Consider the following 9907-nt stretch of genomic DNA (forward strand, 5'->3'; position numbering starts at 1 on the left):
GTCCTCAGGACCTGTGGCCCTGCAGAGCCATGGAGGGAGCTGTCCCCAGGCGTATGTGTGTGCTGCCTGCAGCTGACATCACAGCTGACAGATCAGCTCCTGTATCAGGGCCAGGAGCTTTAAGTCCAGAAAATGAAGTGTTCTGTCCCAAAAGCATTCTTGGGAAGAATCCCAAAGTTCAGAAAAGAGTGAGTTCCAAAAATGCTTTCCTGCTGGTGGGTTTTGTCCATATGGAGTGGATTAAGAGTGGTTTACTTTGTCGTTGTTTTCTTTTTTCTGTGGAAAAAAGGAGGGGCCGGGGAGAGAGAGAGACACCCTGCAAGGCTGAGTATCTACAGTTTTCTGGAGGCTTGTGAGGGTGGCTGGAGAAAGCGTCTCCAGCGTGTGAAGTTCTGAGACGGCCTAAAAAGAGCATGCCTGGTGCCCAGTGCTGTCTGCCCACCCTGCCTGAGGAAGGGAGAGGCCCGTCCCGCTCCGTGGGCTTGGTACCTCCAGAAGGATCCTGCATAGGCCGAGGAGAAACAGCTGGTGGGGTGGCAGCAGCCCATGGACTGAAGACCAGGCCTGGACACGTACCTGCCATAATCTCAGCTCAGACACATGTGCTGAGCAGTTGGGCCTGAGCCTGGCATATGCCACTTACATGCCCAGAAATGCCATGGTCCCACCTTGGAATTCCATACCTGGGGGAAGGTCCAAGGAAGACCAGTGTGACACGGCTGCCCATGAGATGCATCCATGTCTGTGGAAAAGCCAGGCCACGTGGAACCCATGTGTCCATAGCATCCTGGGCCATCTTGCACTCAGGGCAGCAAGGTGCTTCCCAGCATCTGCGGTTTCGTTCAAGCTCCAGGGGGGTCTTATTTCCATGGTCTCTTCATTTTCACCCCTTCAGCCAGCCCAGCACCCAAGTCTGTTTCTTTAGGAGGATACACACACCTCTCAAGTGCCTACCTTGGCCAGGCTCCCAGCACAGCTCCCCAGCACCCTCGTGAGACGTACACTATAGACCCCTTCAAAGAAGACAACTACTTGCCAGGTAGAGACAAGATTCAAACTTCGGTCTGCCTGAGTCACCCTGTTGCTCTTTCCCCTCTGTTTTCCTGCCTCGTCATCCTGGCAGATGCCTCCCCAACCCATATACTTTAAATGTCAGGGGCCAGCAGGGGGAGTGATGGTTGGGGCACTGGACTCCCACATGGCCGACTGTGGTTCGGGTCCTGGACCTGGCAGCTTTCTCTCTCTCTCTCTTTCTCTCTTTCTGTCCCTCTCTCCCTCCCTTTTTCTCTCCCTCTCTCCCTCTCTCCCTCTCTCTCTCTCTCTCTTTCTCTCTCTCTTGTCAAAATGAAGAATAATGATAAATAAAATAAATTTTTTTTAATGTCAAAGAGGGCAAGGGAGAATGGGCTTAAAAAACAAAAAATTTTAAAAACCCTTATTGTAAAACAGTATCCAAACTAATAACATGAAGTGCAAACACTGAGGAATTAACTGCCCCTTGAAAACGCCCTTTCCGTGGATTTTGCATGTATTTCCTAGGTGCTCGTGGTCAGCGTTGAGGAAACAGGCTGGCTTGTGCTCAGTGAGAAGCACATTGGAAGGTGGCTTTGGCTGTAGGCGTGTCGAGTGATGACCTGGACTTTTGACAAGCAGGGCCAGGCTTATTCATCCATCTGCAGGCTGCCTTGCCTCGCTGGAAGGCCAGGCCTCCCACATATGGAAAACATACTTTCGCAAACCATTCTGAGAGTTGGAAACATAGCTGGATGTCTTAAATGCTGACAGATCTTCCTCCTCTGAGGGGAAGTTTATTTTCAGAAGCCACTAAGTCATTTAGAGCCAGAATTACTGAATAGGTGGTGCAGTTAGGCTGGCTGATTCTATTGGAGGTCAAAAACTAAGAGGTGACTATTGAGTTCTTGGAAAGGCAGCTCTGAAAGTCGGCCCAAGGGAGAGGGCAGCATCTCTGGGATGTGATGCCGGACACCCAAGAACAGCATTGGACAACGTCTGTTCAGGTGTGGACGATCCCAGAGCGGCACATTAGGGTCGCACCTCCCAGGTGCCTGCATTAAGCCATCTTGCTTACTGGTGACACGCCCACTGCCCTGTGGCTGTGTTCCACTTTGCCTGAAGCACTAGCCTGTTCAGTTCAGTTGCCCTTTGGCTAAGCTCAAGCGAACACACCGACACCAGGGTTCTAAAATATGATGATTTTGAGACTTGAAGCACTTGTTTGGGGAGAGAGAGAATGCAAAATTCCGTATTTTGTATTTTATTTAAAACTACCCTTAATATCAGAGATGTTTTTCCTATCTGAATGCTTTCGTGGGGATGAGAAGAGACATTTCCCTTTCTTGACAAAACATCATTCTGAGGTGTGTGCATATAGAAACAAGAAATGGTTTTGTAGTGTTTGCCCTTGGTTACGAGTTCTTTCCCTGCATCCCCAGAGAAGGAAGCTGGTGGAAGTAGTGGCAACACTAACAAATTGAATGCCGATTCATTTGTTGTACTGAAGTATGTTCAGTAGTGTCACATGCCAGCAGATCTGGTGTAAGCTGCTCACAGAAAAGCCTGTGAGGACAAAGGGGGACCAGTTAGGTCTAAAGAAAAAAAAAACAAAACAGGTCCTAGAATTGCTCTGTCTCCTGGCCATTTCAAAGAAGACATTTCACATAATTTGCATATTAGGTTCTGGTTTTATCTCTTTTTTGGAGGGGGAGGTTGCCAAATGAGCTTTGAGATAGAGTTCTTGGGTAAGAAGAATGGAACAGGACAGGGATGGGATGGAACCAGCCTGCCTGGGAAACTGATCCAGTTAGGTCTAAAGTCTGTATTATCTTGGCCTGTTCTAGAAGGAAATGGTTGTTCTCATGTGAGTCTCGTGAATGTTCGTGTTGCTGGGTTTATGGTTAAGTGAAGCATGTCGCTGGAATAACCGTGAGCTTTCACAGTGTCCTGGATTTCTCCTTGTAAACTTTTAAACCTTACCCCCTGGTTGATTGTGTTAAATCCATTAAGAGAATGTTATTTAAAGTTGTATTATAATTGCAACCTCCACTAATTATTCAGTGCTGTAGCAGCGAAGTATTATTTGTAAGAATTCGGTTATTTTTATACTTATATCCACTATAAGCCTGGCGTTCTAGTCAGTGACATGATGCAATAAAATTAATATCATTTTCATTGTTTCTTTTTCTCTTAATAATAAGCAAATCGGACAGCGTGCAATGGGATATGAGGTCATTGCGTAAACATTAGGACTGGACAGTGAACTACATGCTAGATGTGGGGACCAAGTCCTTTCGGTTCCTTGAGCGCCCAGCAGCACGGAAATAGACTTTTGATGATGGATGAGTGGATACATGAATGAATGGACCAACAGACTGACAGATGGGCAGATAGACATAAATAGTAAAAATCCTAACTCAGAACACCTGCTTTTGCTTCCTTTTTCTGTGAACTGGAGAGCATAAATAACCAATTCAGACAGTTTCCTCCCGAATGCCTCCCTCTACCCTTCCATGCCAACGTTTCACATCTTCAAGAAGGACAAGTAAGCATATTCGTTCGTGCTCTGGTGGAGAGAGTATAGAACTAACACAGCGGGCAGTGCAGGCTGCCCCCACGGGCTGGTGGTCATCCTACATACCCGTAAGTTTGGACTCTCTGGCCCTCTCCCCATTTGCTTCCTTCCCCGCCATTTTAACCTGTTCCTATGTATTCAGCTTTCTCGTCTAGATTCCACACGTGAGTGACATGAGGCATCCTGACATCACTGACTGGCTGTGTCTGGCTTATTCACTCAACATTGTGTCCTCCAGGTCCTTGTTGCTACAAATGGTCTTTTGAAGTGCTGAATGACACCCAGTGTGTGCCTGTGGGTGTGTATGCACTCATTTCTTTACCCATTCACCTGTCAGGGCACAGGTGGTTTCCTTGTGTTGGCTCTCGGGAACAGGGCGGCCCCCTGGAACTGCTCTGAACTGAAAATGGGAGGACCTCACGCTCTGCACGACACGCTGGTCCGAGTGCATATACTGCTCATGCCTCTGACCTGGCAATGCTGAGCCATTTGCCAGTAAGTAACGATCTAGAAAGTTTCTGTAGACTCGGGCTTAAGGACGTGGACGATACACGATGAGCCATTTCCCAGTTTCTCGGAAAGTAACAGAAGGCAAAGGGCACAATACAGGAATCCTACAGGACAGAGTTCTCCACTACTGGACTTTAAATAGCCTTGGCAGCTTAATTCCCAAACCTGGACTGTGCAACACGCTGGCACAGCCAGCAGGAACGCTAGGTCAGGCAGATAGGCGAGATATGCCAGGAATAACCATGCACATATTGGCTTTTATTGGCCCCATAAAAACGTGCCGCACCATCAGCTGGTACGAGACTGTCTCTACGAGTTTCGTGTCTGTTTTTCCCAGATGGTGACATCATGACATCTGCCCAGCTCTCTGCGCCTCAGTGCCCTGATTAGTGAAGTAGGGAGAATAATTACTGCCTGGCAGAGTTGTTGTGAGGATTAGCGGGAGAGAATTCATATAAAAACACCTCGTAGGAAGGAATGACACAGACCAGTTCTCTTCAATAAGGCCCTCCGGTCACCCAAAGAAGGAAAGACAACTGCAGAGTCAATATGTCATTTTGATGCTCATTCGCTAGTGATGGCCCCTGAGGACCTTGGACTTGTCCACACCTTGTCATTTCCCCTTCTCGCCTTCTCCAACCCGCTCCTCATATTGTGAAGGGACTGATAGTCTCAAAATCATCAACTCTGGAGGGCCAGGAGCTAATGCTGTCCTGTTAAGCATTAAATGCCACGGAAACAAAGAATGAGGGAGTAAATGGGCACATGAATCGCCCAACAAAATAAATCTATTAGAATGGAAGGTCCTGGAGGTGTCATCCTCCTAATAGCAGGCTGACAACTGGCCGGTGATGGATAAATACATGGCTGTGACATAAACAACAACAAGAACTCAGCAAGGATCTCTTGTAGCAAAACTCAAGCAGGCATTGGAGGGGAAAACATTATTATTATTTTAGTTGCCAGAAGGCATGTGCAGGCTCCGGAGACAGAAGGAGGGAAAGGGGAAAAGCACTCCCCACCCTGCAATCCCCTCTCCTCCATTTGTGGAGAAAACACTTTAAAGATGCACCAGGAAGCCCTCCACCTGCGGTACTGTGAGCAGCTCTATGAGGGGGACCCCTCAGCAAATACAGCAACTAACTACTGCAGCAGGCAGCAATTTGGATGCATCTCAGAAGCACCGTGCTAGATGAAAAAAGCTGGGCACCGAAGTTGTATTTCACTTACCACGATAAAGGTGGGTATACACTGCCTACTATGGGATCCCACTTATATTCTGGAAAAGATAAAAACTATACAGGCAGGATGCAAATGAGTGGTCACCTGAAAGTGGGAAGGGGATTTCTGCTCTTCACCGAATATTCCCAGCTTTCTGCATTCCAGACACATGGTAGCGTGCACTTCCCCATCCCTGCAAAGTGTGGTCACGTGACTTTCTTTGGCTAAGAGAATGTGAATGGAGGTGAAATGTGTCATTTCTGGGTGACACCTTGAGAGCCAGTGTATTATGTTCACTTCTCTTGCCTCAGCAATTATGAAAATATGTGCTGGGCTGAAGCCACTGTTGGCCAGCGACCCTGAATGTCTAAGATGTGCCTAGCCCCTTGCTGAATAAGATTGGACTTAACTTCTGTTGTGTTAAGGCAGTCAGATTTAGGAGCCACTTGTTTGTTTGTTTGTTTCGTGTAGGAAAAGCTTTTTGTTTTAGGGTATATGCACTCGCCAAAAAGACAGAGACAGAGAGAGAGTCAGAAAAAGAGAGATTACCCCCCGGGGGACAGAGAGAGACAGAGAGTCAGAAAACGAGAGATTACCCCCCGTGGGGGGGGGGGATGACCACACCACAATCCCTTCTCCTCCATTCTCCTCTCAGGATCTTGGGCACACACACACACGTGCCTAGTGTGAGTTTAAGCCACCGGGTCCGGGACTCGAACTGCAGTCAACTACGTGGGAGTCCAGCGACATAGCCATTATGGCAACTGCTGGTTCCAGGAGCCACTTGTTATAGAAGCATTACTTAACCCATCCTGACTAGTATAGCTCCCTACAGGTAACATTTTAGAGCACTTAGGTCTATCCTTAAAATTCTTCAACTAAATTATTCTAGTTTTTTTTTTTTTTGCAAGAATACAAATCAGAAATACTTATCACATGGATAATAGTCATCAAACCTGCTATATGGAGTTTTGTAATGGGTGGGCTTTTGAATCAGGACCTTAATGAATTTCTTAACCAATCCAACCATTAGTTTCCTCCTTTGTAACATTGAGATCATTTGATACGGAAGTATTTTGAGGAATTAAATGATGGGATATTTCTAAAGCATATCTAAATGATAGGACACATTGAAGACTCTGAGCAGACATTGAATAAATATATACTAGGCTCTGTGGTAGGCATGATAAAACAGCATGCCTGTCCCAGAACCTAATACACATACACACACACATATTTATATTTTATATGTAATATTTACATATAGTCATTTTTAGATGTACAAAGCAACTATCTTACATGTCTTAAAAACTAGAATATGAATTCCTCTGCCCTTCCCTCCTGCTTACTTCACAGTTGTGAAAATCCAATTGTAATCCTATTGTAATCCCCATTGTCTCATTATAATCCCATTATCATCAAGAAGGATTATATTAGCCAACATAGCATAATTTTACAATCCATTTGGAACTCAATCTATAGTTCTCTCAGTGATAACCAAATTAATTGAGGAGCAAGGCTAATCTTTCTTGTCTCTCCATACTCATCACTCCCAGTGTGGAGTATCTTGTCCCTCACTTGATCGGTTGATGCTTATTTCGCATTGAGGCCTATTCTTTTTGAAGAACAAAGGACCTGGTTATAATTGTCTTAACCTGGGAAAATAAGAGCATCTACTAGATACCAGAGTGTGAGACCTGGAAGGCTTTTTAGTGAGGTCATCTAGACCAATGGTTTACAAACCTGCCTAAGATAGCTTCTAGTTCAGAAAGAAGTTATTTCTGGTCAAATGCATGTCATTTTGTATTTTTCAAAATGCAAAATTAACTTACCTTAAAAGCTATCTTATTATTACAATGTCTTTCTGCTTTTTGTTTATAAAAATGTCTTTTATTTTATGAAACAGGGACAATAAAAGATGGCTGTTTTCTATGCCCAAGTTTAGTCAGCAGCTCTACATCAGTCCAGCCATGTGGGGACCAGATCCCTTCACCACTAGGCTACAGGGCAGACCCATACTTTATAATATTTCCAGAGAGAAGATTACTTAGAGAAGATTCCCCCACAGTGGAATGACAAAGTGGATGGAAATCAACATTTCTTTATAGCTATTCATAAGTATTGCAGATTTCAAAGAATTTTATTAACCTCCACACCCACCCACACCCTCTCGTGAGAAGGACTTTTCCACACACTATCATCAGCATTGCCTTTTGTTAATTTAGTAAGTGAAAGAGTTTGATTTGATTCATACTAGTCACTAGATAAGCAGCTTGTAGGGTGGAAAGACCCTGGTTGTTAGTGCCTGGGAGTCATGAGTTCAGTCCCAGCTTTGCCAAGTGATATTTGTCAATAAGTACCCAACCCTTCTGACCCTCAGATATCCTCATTTATCACATGGGAATTATGATATCCAACATGACTATGAAATAAAATTGCATTCAATAAAAAGATATATATTATGAAATAAAAAGAAAAAATATTGTTTCAGATAGTTTCAGGGTTTTGTTTGTTTGTTTTGTTTTGTTTTAAGCATATGTCTACCCAGAGTGGCAGGGTTAAGGAATGAAGAAATGGGAGCTTTCATTTTTCAAATTATAGAATTTTAAAAAAATTATTGTCAGAGGACACATGTGCTTGCCATTGAAAGACAAAGAGGGGGGGAGAGTGAGAGAGAAAATGCCCCCCCAGTGGGGTGTGGTCATGCCACAATCTCTCCTCTTCATTCCTCCATCCTGTTGGGATTTGGAGCACATATGTACATGTACTCACTGTGATTTTTTTGTAAGCTACCAGGGCTGGAATTTGGACCATGACTAGCCATGTGGAATCTTACTTCCTTAACCACTATTCTAGGGGGCTGGTCCGCTAGCTTTTGACTTCTTTTTAACAAGTATTTTATCATTTAAAATGATAAGGATGAATAAAAGCTTAAAAGTAAATATATTGAACTACCAATAATATAAAGATGGAAGAATTATGGTTTACTTCCACCCCTTTTTATTTTTAAATCTTCATTATAATACATGACTAAAACATTTTAAAATGATTTTATTCTAAAATTAAAATATGATTCCAGGAAAAAGTAATGACAGTTGTCATTTGTATTCTCTGGAAGGTGGTCATTATCTGTATCACAGATGCATACACTGAGGCTCTCGAAGGCTGAGTAACTTGCTGACCACTCAGTTGAGGCTGGAATTAAGCTGAGATCTGTCTTAGTCCTAAATTTGTATGCTTTCAATTTGCCTGCCCTCAGGATCCACTTCTCTATTTTCAATTTTTTTACTTACTTATTTATTTATTTATTTATTTATTTATTTATTTATTTATATTTAATCACATCTTTACAGTGTACAACATTTCTTTTTCAACATTTCATGTCAGTCAAGGCAAAGATATTACTCTATAACTTAACAAATAACTTCTCATTTTTTTGTCAATTAAGTATATTTTACTTGTTTTTTCCTTCCCCTTTCCCTTCTCTCCCTTCCATACTAAACTTTTTTTCCACCTTTCATTGATTCACAAAATACCTTAAACTAAAAATATGAACAAAGCTAGAATCTAGTGACAAGTGCATTGTAATTTTCTGCTGAAACATTTTTTAATTAATTAATTTACATTCATTCCCAGAACATCATTACAGCATACAAAATGTGATTTTCCATCTAGAATATACTGCATAGTGGCTTAATTATACATGTTATCATCAGTAATTTTCCATTTCGGGACCAACAGTTAGTATAATGGCTATGTCGCTGGACACTCATGTAGTCGACCGCAGTTCGAGTCCCGGACCCAGTGATTTAAACTCATGCCGGGTGCGTGTGCATATTGGGCACACACGTCCAAGATCCTGAGAGGAGTATGGAGGAGAAGGGATTGCGGCATGGCCATCCCCCCTGAGAGGTGGTTTCTGGTGAGTGCACGCACCCTATAGCAAAAACATCTAAAAAAATAATTTTCCATTTCTAGTTTCATATATATAATGTACATATATATATATATATTTTTTTTTTTACCCCTATTTCTCACCCTCTGCCATTTCTCACCCTCATCCCACACTATCTCAGGTGTCTACAGTTGCTTTCCATTCCTTTTTTCCCCCACATTTTCCTGATTCATAAAATTTCTTAATCTAACTACTTTCAATAGCAAGTTCAGCTGGTATATACATACCTGTGAATACATGTCTGACTTTGGGGGTGAAACTCTGAGTAGAATGAATACACTATAAGGTAGCACCTAGCCGATGCTATAGAGCTTACTACGGTCATTAAATAGGTATTTTTAAATATATTTTTTTATTTCAAGAATAGAAGTTTTAGTTTTAATAAATCAAAGACATGATAAGGAACTTTGCTTAAAACTTAAAGCCAGGAAATAAGTTAGGATTCTGTTCAAATACTAGGTCCATGAATCTATCAGCAGCTAAAGACAGGATAAAAAATCCTTAAAACTAGAAAACAAAGCCTAGAAGAAAATCAGCAATATTTTAGTCAGAAATCATAAAATTCTATTTCACCAGTTCAGTTTCATGTACTTAATATCTACTGTTGTGAAAAAAAAAAAAAAAATCTTTTG

This window comes from Tupaia chinensis, unplaced genomic scaffold (assembly GCF_000334495.1).
Source record: "Tupaia chinensis unplaced genomic scaffold, TupChi_1.0 Scaffold000415_1, whole genome shotgun sequence".
Lineage (NCBI taxonomy): Eukaryota > Metazoa > Chordata > Mammalia > Scandentia > Tupaiidae > Tupaia > Tupaia belangeri.